This window comes from Orcinus orca, chromosome 9 (assembly GCF_937001465.1).
Source record: "Orcinus orca chromosome 9, mOrcOrc1.1, whole genome shotgun sequence".
NCBI classification, from domain to species: domain Eukaryota; kingdom Metazoa; phylum Chordata; class Mammalia; order Artiodactyla; family Delphinidae; genus Orcinus; species Orcinus orca.
Genome location: NC_064567.1, coordinates 36185798 through 36197872, shown reverse-complemented (window position 1 = coordinate 36197872; position 12075 = coordinate 36185798). Strand labels below are relative to the sequence as shown.

The following is a 12075-nucleotide window of genomic DNA, read 5'->3' as shown; positions in this document are numbered from 1 at the left end:
GTTTCTGTAGAAATAGCTTTAAAATATTATACATGGCTTTAAATGGGACTTAATATCTTTTCTTTTTTTAACAAAAGGCATCAGCCACCATGTCTGTCTCTTTTTTTAAAATTTTATTTATTTAGTTATGTATGTATGTATGTATGTATGTCTGCGTTGGGTCTTCATTGCTGTGCGCAGGCTCTTCTCTAGTTGCAGCGAGTGGGGGCTACGTTCGTTGCGGTGCATGGGTTTCTCATTGCAGTGGCTTCTCTTGTTGTAGAGCATGGGATTTAGGCACACAGGCTTCAGTAGTTGTGGCACATGGGCTTCAGTAGTTGTGGCTTGCAGGCTCTAGAGCGCAGGCCCAGTAGTTGTGGCGCACGGGCTTAGTTGCTCTGCGGCATGTGGGATCATCCTAGACCGGGACTCGAACCTGTGTCCCCTGCACTGGCAGGTGGATTCTTAACCACTGCGCCACCAGGGAAGTGGGACTTAATATCTTAATATTTCTAAAACTCCATATTTGATACTTGTAATCACAATTTTATCCATTTAGTGTTTCAGTGAAATAAATGAAAAATTTTACTCTCAGGTTCAAATTTATATTTGTATATATGCTTTGATTAATATGTAATGCATTTCAAACTAAGAGCAAAACACCTGAAAAGCACTACTGAAACAAATTTTTCATTTATATACTGTATTATGTTCAAAAGACATTTAACTTCCTCCTTTACTACCGTAATATCTTTTACTTACTAGGATAACCTTCAACGTTAAAAGCCAAAGAAAATACGAAGAATGCTAAAAACTGAATAAAAATCAACTGCTAACTAAAACTTTGAAAAAAAAGAACACTAAAATGGTATTCAAAACCACTATTTAATTATTATAAACCAAACTCTCAAAACCAGCATTAGTATGTCAAATTAGGTCCTCTTTATTAGATATTACCTATCATCATGTATTATATTCTCTTTCTGTCACAAGTCTTTTAAGAATATGTCCAGTATCTTACATCCTAAGGCAGTATGCAGGTAAAGTCCATAAGACTCTTGGATTGGCAGTGACCATCTAATAAATAGTCTTTCCTTTTGCTCAGTGCCACCTCTTCCTTCCCCCTTTCTCTACCAATTAACTAAATCTCAAGTAGATGATTAGAAAAACCTGATTCTACTGTCCTAAATATGTCTTTCCTTCTTTCATTTCCTTCCATCCATCCGTCCATCTGTCTGTCTGTTCTTTTACCCATGAAGCATGTGTTAAGCCCCCACTCAAATCACTATAAATGTCCAGTAATATCCTGAGTACTAAAGAGCTCATACAAATTGACAGACTTAAGATCATAAAACTTAAGAGAGCAAATGACATGAACAGACAATCCTTAAAAAAAAAAGAAATAATGAAATGATACTATTCGAAGCCTTGGCTTAGATGCTAAGAAACTTAGAGTCAAAACTGTGTGTTCTATTTGTAACAACAGTAATGGACATAAATGGCAGATGATGAGTTTCTTCTCTTATATTGACTGATTAATTGGAAACACCTTCTTAGAGTGCTGTGTAAAAGGGATTCTGAGGCAAGTCCAGGCTCTGTAGGAAAGATCCAATGACCAACTACCTACATTTATCATGGATTTTGGAAAGTATTATGAAAGCCATGTATGCCATGTTTCTACCATGGCAAGTACTAGAACATCACAGAATGAATTTTATTTTTCTGATTTCATATGATTTTCTTTTATTTAAAAATTTTCCTTTTTACTTTAGATTGGGAAATGGGAAGACTGGTTTAACATCTTAAATTACATTCTGCTGGCCTCACAGAATGAATTCAGAAGTGTTCCCTCTAATTCTATATTGTGGAACAGACTGTAGAGAATTGGTCTCTTTTTCCTTAAATGGTAGATATCACCAGTACAACCAACTAGGCCTGATGCTTTCTCTTTTGGAAGACTATTCATTATTGCTTTAACTTCTTTAATTAATAAAAACCTATTCAGATGATCTATTTCTCTTTGTGTGAGTTTTGGTAGATTGTGTCCTTCAAGGAATTTCATCTAAGTTATCAAATTTGTGGGCATAGAGTTATTTATAATATGCCTATATTATCCTTTTATTGTCAATGAGATCAGTAGTGATGGCCCTTCTTTAATTTCTAATATTAGTAATTTGTCTTTTTTTTTTTTTTTTTTTGGTTAGCTTGACCAGAGGTTTATCAATTTTATTGACCTTCAAACACCAACTTTTAGTTTCACTGATTTTCTCTATGGCTTTCCTGTTTTCAATTTCATTAATTTCTGCTCTGATCTTTATTATTTCATTTTCTCTGATTATTTTGGATCTAACTTGCTCTTGTTTTTCTAGTTTCCTAAGGTAGAAGTTTAGATTACTGATTTTACATTTTTCTTCTTTTCTAATATATACTTTCAATGTTAAAAATTTCCCTCTAAGCATGCTTTCACTACATATCTTCAATTTTAATAAGATGCATTTTCATTTAGTGCAATTAGTGCAAAGTATTTTAAAATTTCTCCTGAGACTTCTTGTTTGACCCACATGCTAATTAGATAATCAATAAATATTTTGGGATTTTCCAGTTCTCTTTGTTATTGGTTTATATTTTAATTCTATTGTGGTCTGAGAGAATACTTTATATAACTCAAATCTTTCTAAATTTGTTAAGGTGTGTTTTATGGCCCAGAATATGGCCTATTTGGTAAACATTTTGAAAAAATAATACTTTTTAAAAGGAAGCAAAGTACTTATTTTGTATCATTTACAAGTATATATGTACAACAAGAAGGAGGGTTGGGACACAGCTATCTTAGTATTAGAAGGATTGGTAGTAATTGGGGCTTGGGATAAAATTTCCATCAATCACATTATATACAGATTCAAAAACTGTCACGTCTCAATTCTGAGCTATAGATGACTTTAAAAAGTGACTCTAAAGAGGAAATAGGCAGTCTACCTGAAAAAGAATTCAGAATAATGATAGTAAACATGATCCAAAATCTTGGAAATAGAATACAGAAAATACAAGAAACGTTTAACAATGACCTAGAAGAACTAAAGAGCAAACAAACAATGATGACCAACACCATAAATGAAATTAAAAATTCTCTAGAAGGGATCAATAGCAGAATAACTGAGGCAGAAGAATGGATAAGTGACCTGGAAGATGAAATAGTGGAAATAACTACTGCAGAGCAGAATAAAGAACAAAGAATGAAAAGAACTGAGGACAGTATCAGAGACCTCTGGGACAACATTAAATGCACCAACATTCAAATTATAGGGGTCCCAAAAGAAGAGAAAAAGAAAGGGTCTGAGAAAATATTTGAAGAGGTTATAGTTGAAAACTTCCCTAATATGGGAAAGGAAAGAGTTAATCAAGTCCAGGAAGCACAGAGAGTCCCATACAGGATAATACAAGGAGAAACACGCTAAGACACATATTAATCAAATTATCAAAAACTAAATACAAAGAGAACATATTAAAAGCAGCAAGGGAAAAACAACAAATAACACACAAGGGAATCCCCATAAGGTTAACAGCTGATCTTTCAGCAGAAACTCTGCAAGCCAGAAGGGACTGGCAGGACATATTTAAAGGGATGAAGGAGAAAAACCTACAACCAAGATTACTCTACCCAGAAAGGATCTCATTCAGATTTGATGGAGAAATTAAAACCTTTACAGACAAGCAAAAGCTGAGAGAGTTCAGCACCACCAAACCAGCTTTACAACAAATGCTAAAGGAACTTCTCTAGGCAAGAAACGCAAGAGAAGGAAAAGACCTACAATAACAAAACCAAAACAATTAAGAAAATGGTCATAGGAACATACATATCGATAACTACCTTAAATGTAAATGGATTAAATGCTCCCACCAAAAGACAAAGACTCGCTGAATGGATACAAAAATAAGACGCATATATATGCTGTCTACAAGAGACCCACACAGACTGAAAGTGAGGGGATGGAAAAAGATATTCCATGCAAATGGAAATCAAAAGAAAGCTGGAGTAGCAACTCTCATATCAGACAAAATAGACTTTAAAATAAAGACTATTACAAGAGACAAAGAAGGACACTACATAATGATCAAGGGATCGATGCAAGAAGAAGATATAACAATTGTAAATATTCACACACCCAACATAGGAGCACCTCAATACATAAGGCAAATACTAACAGCCATAAAAGGGGAAATTGACAGTAACACAATCCTAGTAGGGGACTTTAACACCCTCTTTCACCAATGGACGATCATCCATAATGAAAATAAATAAGGAAACACAAACTTTAAGTGATACATTAAACAAGACAGACTTGATTGATATTTAGAGGACATTCCATCCAAAAACAACAGAATACATATTCTACTCAAGTGCTCATGGAACATTCTCCAAGATAGATCGTATCTTGGGTCACAAATCAAGCCTTGCTAAATTTAAGAAAATTGTAATTGTATCAAATATCTTTGCGGACCACAACGCTATGAGACTAGATTTCAATTACAGGTAAAGATCTGTAAAAAATACAAACACATGGAGGCTAAACAATATACTACTTATTAACCAAGTGATCACTGAAGAAATCAAAGATGATATAAAAAAATACCTAGAAACAAATGACAATGGAGACACGACGACCCAAAACCTATGGGATGCAGCAAAAGCAGTTCTAAGAGGGAAGTTTATAGCAATAAAATCCGACCTTAAGAAACAGTAAACATCTCGAATAAACAACCTAACCTTGCACCTAAAGCAATTAGAGAAAGAAAAGCAAAAAACCCCCAAAGTTAGCAGAAGGAATCATAAAAAACAGATCAGAAATAAATGAAAAAGAAATGAAGGAAACAATAGCAAAGATCAATAAAACTAAAAGCTGGTTCTTTGAGAAGATAAACAAAATTGATAAACCATTAGCCAGACTCATCAAGAAAAAAGGGAGAAGACTCAAATCAACAGAATTAGAAATGAAAAAGGAGAAGTAACAACTGACACTGCAGAAATACAAAAGATCACGAGATTACTACAAGCAACTCTATGCCAAGAAAATGGACAACCTGGAAGAAATGGACAAATTCTTAGAAATGCACAACCTGCTGAGACTGAATGAGGAAGAAGCAGAAATATGAAGAGGCCAATCTCAAGCCCTGAAATTGAAACTGTGATTAAAAATCTTCCAACAAACAAAAGCCCAGGACCAGATGGCTTCACAGGCAAATTCTATCAAACATTTAGAGAAGAGCTAACACCTATCCTTCTCAACATCTTCCAAAATATAGCAGAGGGAGGAACACTCCCAAACTCATTCTACGAGGCCACCATCACCCTGATACCAAAACCAGACAAAGATGTCACAAAGAAAGAAAACTACAGGCCAATATCACTGATGAACATAGATGCGAAAATCCTCAACAAAGTATTAGCAAACAGTATCCAACAGCACATTAAAAGGATCATACACCATGATCAAGTGGGGGTTATCCCAGGAATGCAAGGATTCTTCAATATACGCAAAGCAATCAATGTGATAAACCATATTAACAAACTAAAGGAGAAAAACCATATGATCATCTCAATAGATGCAGAGAAAGCTTTTGACAAAATTCAACACCCATTTATGATAAAAATCCTCCAGAAAGTAGGCACAGAGGGAACCTTCCTCAACATAATAAAGCCCATATATGACAAACCCACAGCCAACATCGTCCTCACTGGTGAAAAAGTGAAACCATTTCCACTAAGATCAGGAGGAAGACAAGGTTGCCCACTCTCACCACTCTTATTCAACACAGTTTTGGAAGTTTTAGCCACAGCAATCAGAGAAGTAAAAGAAATAAAAGGAATCCAAATTGGAAAAGAAGTAAAGCTGTCACTGTTTGCAGATGACATGATACTATACACAGAGAATCCTAGAGATGCTACCAGAAAACTACTAGAGCTAATCAATGAATTTGGTAAAGTAGCAGGATACAAAATTAATGCACAGGAATCTCTGGCATTCCTATACACTAATGATGAACAATCCGAAAGTGAAATTAAGAAAACACTCCCATTTACCATTGCAACAAAAGAATATCTAGGAATAAACCTACCTAAGGAGACAAAAGACCTGTATGCAGAAAATTATAAGACACTGATGAAAGAAATTAAAGATGATACAAATAGATGGAGAGATATACCATGTTCTTGGACTGGAAGAATCAACATTGTGAAAATGACTCTACTACCCAAAGCAATCTACAGATTCAATGCAATCCCTATCAAACTACCACTGGTATTTTTCACAGAACTAGAACAGAAAATTTCACAATTTTTGTGGAAACACAAAAGACCCCTAATAGCCAAAGCAATCTTGAGAATGAAAAACGGAGCTGGAGGAATCAGGCTCCCTGACTTCAGACTATACTACAAAGCTACAGTAATCAAGACAGTATGGAACTGGCACAAAAACAGAAATATAGATCAATGGTACAGGATAGAAAGTTCAGAGATAAACCCATGCACATATGGTCACCTTATCTTTGATAAAGGAGGCAAGAATATACAGTGGAGAAAAGACAGCCTTTTCAATAAGTGGTGCTGGGACAACTGGACAGCTACATGTAAAAGTATGAAATTAGATCACTCCCTAACACCATGCACAAAGATAAAGTCAAAATGGATTAAAGACCTAAATGTAAGGCCAGAAACTATCAAACTCTTAGAGGAAAACATAGGCAGAACACTCTATGACATCAATCACAGCCAGATCCTTTTTGACCCACCTCCTAGAGAAATGGAAATGAAAACAAAAATAAACAAATGCAACCTAATGAAACTTAAAAGCTTTTGCACAGCAAAGGAAACCATGAACAAGACAAACCTCAGAATGGGAGAAAATATTTGCAAATGAAGCAACTGACAAAGGATTCATCTGCAAAATTTACAAGCAGCTCATGCAGCTCACTATGAAAAAAACAATCAACCCAATCCAAAAATGGGCAGAAGACCTAAATAGACATTTCTCCAAAGAAGATATACAGATTGCCAACAAACACATGGAAGAATGCTCAACATCATTAATCATTAGAGAAATGCGAATGAAAACTACAATGAGATATCATCTCACACCGGTCAGAATGGCCATCATCAAAAAATCTACAAACAATAAATGCTGGAGAGGGTGTGGAGAAAAGGGAACCCTCTTGCACTGTTGGTGGGAATGTCACTTGATACAGCCACTATGGAGAACAGTATGGAGGTTCCTTTAAAAACTAAAAATAGAACTACCATACGACCCAGAAATCCCACTACTGGGCATATACCCTGAGAAAACCATAATTCAAAGAGTCATGTACCAAAATGTTCATTGCAGCTCTATTTACAATAGCCAGGACATGGAAGCAACCTAAGTATCCATCAACAGATGAATGGATGAAGAAGATGTGGCACATATATACAATGGAATATTACTTGGACATAAAACGAAACGAAATTGAGTTATTTGTAGTGAGGTGGATGGACCTAAAGTCTGTCATACAGAGTGAAATAAGTCAGAAAGAGAAAAACAAACACCGTATGCTAACACATATATATGGAATCTAAGAAAAGAAAAAAAAAAGTCATGAAGAACCTAGGGCTAAGATGGGAATAAATACACAGACCTACTAGAGAATGGACTTGAGGATATGGGGAGGGGGAAGGGTAAGCTGTGACAAAGTGAGAGAGTGGCATGGACATATATACACTACCAAAGGTAAAATAGATAGCTAGTGGGAAGCAGCCGCATAGCACAGGGAGATCAGCTGGGTGCTTTGTGACCACCTAGAGGGGTGCGATAGGGAGAGTGGGAGGGAAGGAGATGCAAGAGGGAAGAGATATGGGAACATATGTATATGTATAACTGATTCACTTTGTTCTAAAGCAGAAACTAACACATCATTGTAAAGCAATTATACTCCAATAAAGGTGTTTAAGAAAGAAAATGTGATACACACACACACACACACACACACTGGAATGTTATTCAGCCATAAAAGAAGGAAATTCTGCCATATGCAACAACGTGGATATAACTTGAGGGCATTATGCTTAGGGAAATAAGTCAGACAGAGAAAAACACTTATGATCCCACTTAAATGTGGAATCTATAAAAACCGAACTCATAGAAACACAGAGCAGATTGTCAGCGGCAGGAGGTGGAGGGGGAGAAAATGGTAAAGGTGGCCAAAGGGTACAAATTTCCACTTATAAGAGGAATCAGTTTCTGGGGATGTAATGTAAGGTAATGTTCTGTACGTGAATATAGTTAACAATACTGTATTTTATATTTGAATGTTGTCTAAGAGAGATTTTAAAAGTTCTCTCCTCACAAACACACACAGAATTCTAACTATGTGAGGTAACTGCTGTATTAACTAACCTTATTGTTGTAATCAGTTTGTGACATATGCATGTATAAAATCATTACATCGTAACCTTAAACTTACACAACGTTATATGTCAATTATATCTCAATAAAGTTAGAAGAAAAAAAAAGTGACTCTAGTAGTAATAAATTTTTGGTTTTCATGAAATGTAAGTTAAAAAAACCCAAGGTATTTTTGCTATGTGAGCCATCACTATCTGAACTCGGAAATCAAAATGACTTGATTTTGTGATGACACTGGGAAAAAGATAACCCTTGCTAGCTACACTTGCTATCCAAAGTCGGAAGTCAAACAGATTTAGATAGTAACAAATACATATCTTCCTAAATAATAATATCTATAAATAAAGAGAGTAAACATCAGACCTTTGACTATTTCATCTACCTGTCTAGAAGTGTGTATGTGTAAGAGAGCGAGAAATTCTCTTTGGAAAAATTGACTATTATTTTGTATGAGTATCACTTTATATTTAGACACATAAAGTGGTAGATATTTATGATAAAATATAATGCAGAATGAGTGTTTTAATAGCACAGGAAGAGCAGTTTACACAAAATTTTTTATACTGCATGGTCTCTATTGTGTAAGAAAACAGTGCCTATTAAAAAGACTGGAAAGAAATACACCTAAATGTAACCAGGATTGAGTAATAATTTTTCTACACCTATAATCTTCTCTACATGCAAATTTTTCATACTGTTATCTTATTTCATCTGCAGTCAGGAAAATATAAAATACTGATTTTAATACAACATGATAAGTACTGTAATAGAGATATTAAAAGTTTGATATTGGTACCAGAGTACCAATTCTTTTGAGAAGTTCAAGTTAAGTTCTGGAAGGGAAGATGCTTCAAATATAGCCTAATATAATACAGCAACTGTTGATCAGAAAGAGGATATATTGTACTTGCAAATGCCAGAAAGTGAGAACATGCATGTGCCACTAGGGGAATTTAAACAGTTCCATAAGACTAGAATATGGGCTGCAATAATGGTAGGAGGAGTGGGAGGGATAAGTCTACATACACATGTTGGGGCCAAATGCTATACAAAGTAGTTTCTAGAATGAAGAAAATCTAAACCTAGCCATCCTAGGCTAAGATGTTTCAATGCTTAATTTCAATACTAAGTAAGTCCTGACCTATAACAATCATATTTCCTTCAAATACTTAAAACTACTTTTTCTCCTTTAAAATTAAAACAGAGACTGAAATTTCTTGACTATGGCAGGGGAGAGGCTGGTGGCATATCCACTCCTCAGTAAACAACTATAACAAAGAACACAATCATCAAACACAACCATTTCAGGGCTCAAACCTAGGCAAACACGTTGCAAAGTGTTCATTCATGAAAACCAGCTAAATCTTAGCTAACAACAGTGGGGATCTGTGGTGTCTTTGCCTGAAGCCACTCTCATCATCCCCGCCCTTTGCTCAGTTGGTATGGAAGTTCTTTGAGGACAGGGCTGGCTGTGAGAAACAGCAAATTCCCTGCTGGAAGGGGTTAACAGGATTTGGAGCAGAGGGTGAAAAACCCACAGAACAATGTCAGTAAAAGTAACAAAATGGTAAGAAACAAACAGGGCAAGTCAGCAGCTATGCCAGCTTCAGGCTGCAGTTTTGGTTGGCCAGAGCTGTAGACTGGAAGACTGGTCAGAAATTTAGAAATTCCAGAAATATCCTGGAAATGAAAGAGGCACAGAAGGGCTAAATAAGCTTTCCACATAGCCTTGGTTGATTGGGAGGCTAAATGAACATGCACGGGAGACCCACGAGGGCCTGATGGAAAGCAAAAAGTGAGGCAGACTTGGAAACTGCCTGAATTTTAAATGTACTCCCAAATCAACACACATCCACTGGCAGAGGGTGGGAGCCTTACAGGCTGGAGAGGTGTTTGAGCACAACCTCTGACCTATCATTGACCCCTAATCTGTGCAGACACAAGTACAAACTGTAGGAAACCAGCCTAAAAAAATAAAAATAATAGTAATGTACAAACTACCAGGGAAACAGACTCCACAGATTAAGTGCAGGGAGATTACTAAAAACCACCACCACCATCGCCACCCTCCTTGGGGAAAAATCCAAAACAAGAGTTTCTATAACTTCAAAAATATACTGGACAGTTTTCAACAAAAAATTATGAGACATGCAGAGAAAAACAGGAAAGTGTAGTCCATATTCAAGAAAAAGAGCAGTAAATAGATTCTGAGTGAGCCCAAATGTTGTATTTAGCAAAGACCTCAAATCAGCTATTATAAAAATGTTCAAAGAATTCAAAGAAACCACGTTCAGAAGAGTAAAAGGAAAATATGACAATGACTTAACAAACAAAGTAATCTCAACAATGAAACAGAGACTATAAAAAAGAACGATATAGAAATTCTAGGGTTCACGTTTTCCATATGTACCTGTTTTTGATAGCACTGTTAACTATATAATTTCTTATGCTGGTCAATATTTTAAAAATATTCAAGAATGTTCATAACACCTGAGTTATAAGATGTTTAGTAACTCATTATGCTTTGTAAGCTTTGTAGTAACCTTTGAATAAAGGTAAAGATCTTTTCCTACAGAACTAATCAAAGGTATATATTAATTTTTGAATGAAACTGCTTATACCTAACTAGATAATATTTCAACATGGTATAAAATCAAAGTAACCAAAGGTAATGTTATGTTGATATCTACAGGTTTGGAAATGTTTTAAGAGGTTAATTTAATTTTATTTCCATGGTTAGCCTGCAGTGTCTATTAGGAATGTTTCTAGAATTATTCGAGCTTAACATTTTCAAGAGAGTAATACAATATTACTTGATTCCACAAATTTATTCTGGTACTAAGGTATATAAATAATTTTAATACTACTAAAATTAATTGGATTATAATACATACACAATGAAATATTATTTAGCCATAAAAAATGGGAAATCCTGCCATTTGCAACAACATGGATGGACCTTGAGGTCACTGCACTAAGTAAGTCAGACACGAAAAGACAAATACTGTATGATCTTACTTCTATGTAGAGTCAAAAAAAAAAGTCAAACTCATAGAAACAAAATCAGATTTGTGACTGTCAGATCACAAATTTAGGGATTGGGTGAAAGGTACTTCCAATTATAAGATAAATAAGTTCTGGAGATGTAATATCCAGCATGGTAACTATAGTTAACAATACTGTATTGTATATTTGAAAATTGCTAAAAGTTCTCATAAGGAAAAAAAATTGTAGTTAGGTGAGGTGAGGGATGGTTAACTAAACTTACTGTGGTAATCATTTCACAATATATACATATATTAAATCACTTTGTTGTATGTGTTAAACAGTGTTACATGTCAATTATATCTCAGTAAAACTGGGAAAATACTCATGTACTTATTAAATAAAATTTATGCCTATATGCATATATATAAATATTACCAGCAGGCAGATTTTTATATTGAAAATAAAATAATGGGAATTGGTTCTATTAATAATCTTCCATTAATTCCTTATTTGTGATTTGTCAGTGGATAGACACTTTATATTTAATTGGATTTCACTGTTTTGATTCTTTGTATTACCATAAAATGTAACATTTAATGAATGATTCTTTCTCATTTTTAGTGAGAACAATCGATGTTATGGAACTACTAGTTTCCCAGATATCCCTTAAAATTTT

General features: G+C 34.9%; 1 protein-coding gene across 1 annotated transcript in view; it reads right to left on the bottom strand.

The window, feature by feature from the left end:
- Window positions 1-12075, bottom strand: part of BMT2 (base methyltransferase of 25S rRNA 2 homolog) — an 87121-nt gene that overhangs the window by 42730 nt on the left and 32316 nt on the right. The gene's annotated exons all lie outside the window — the stretch shown is intronic.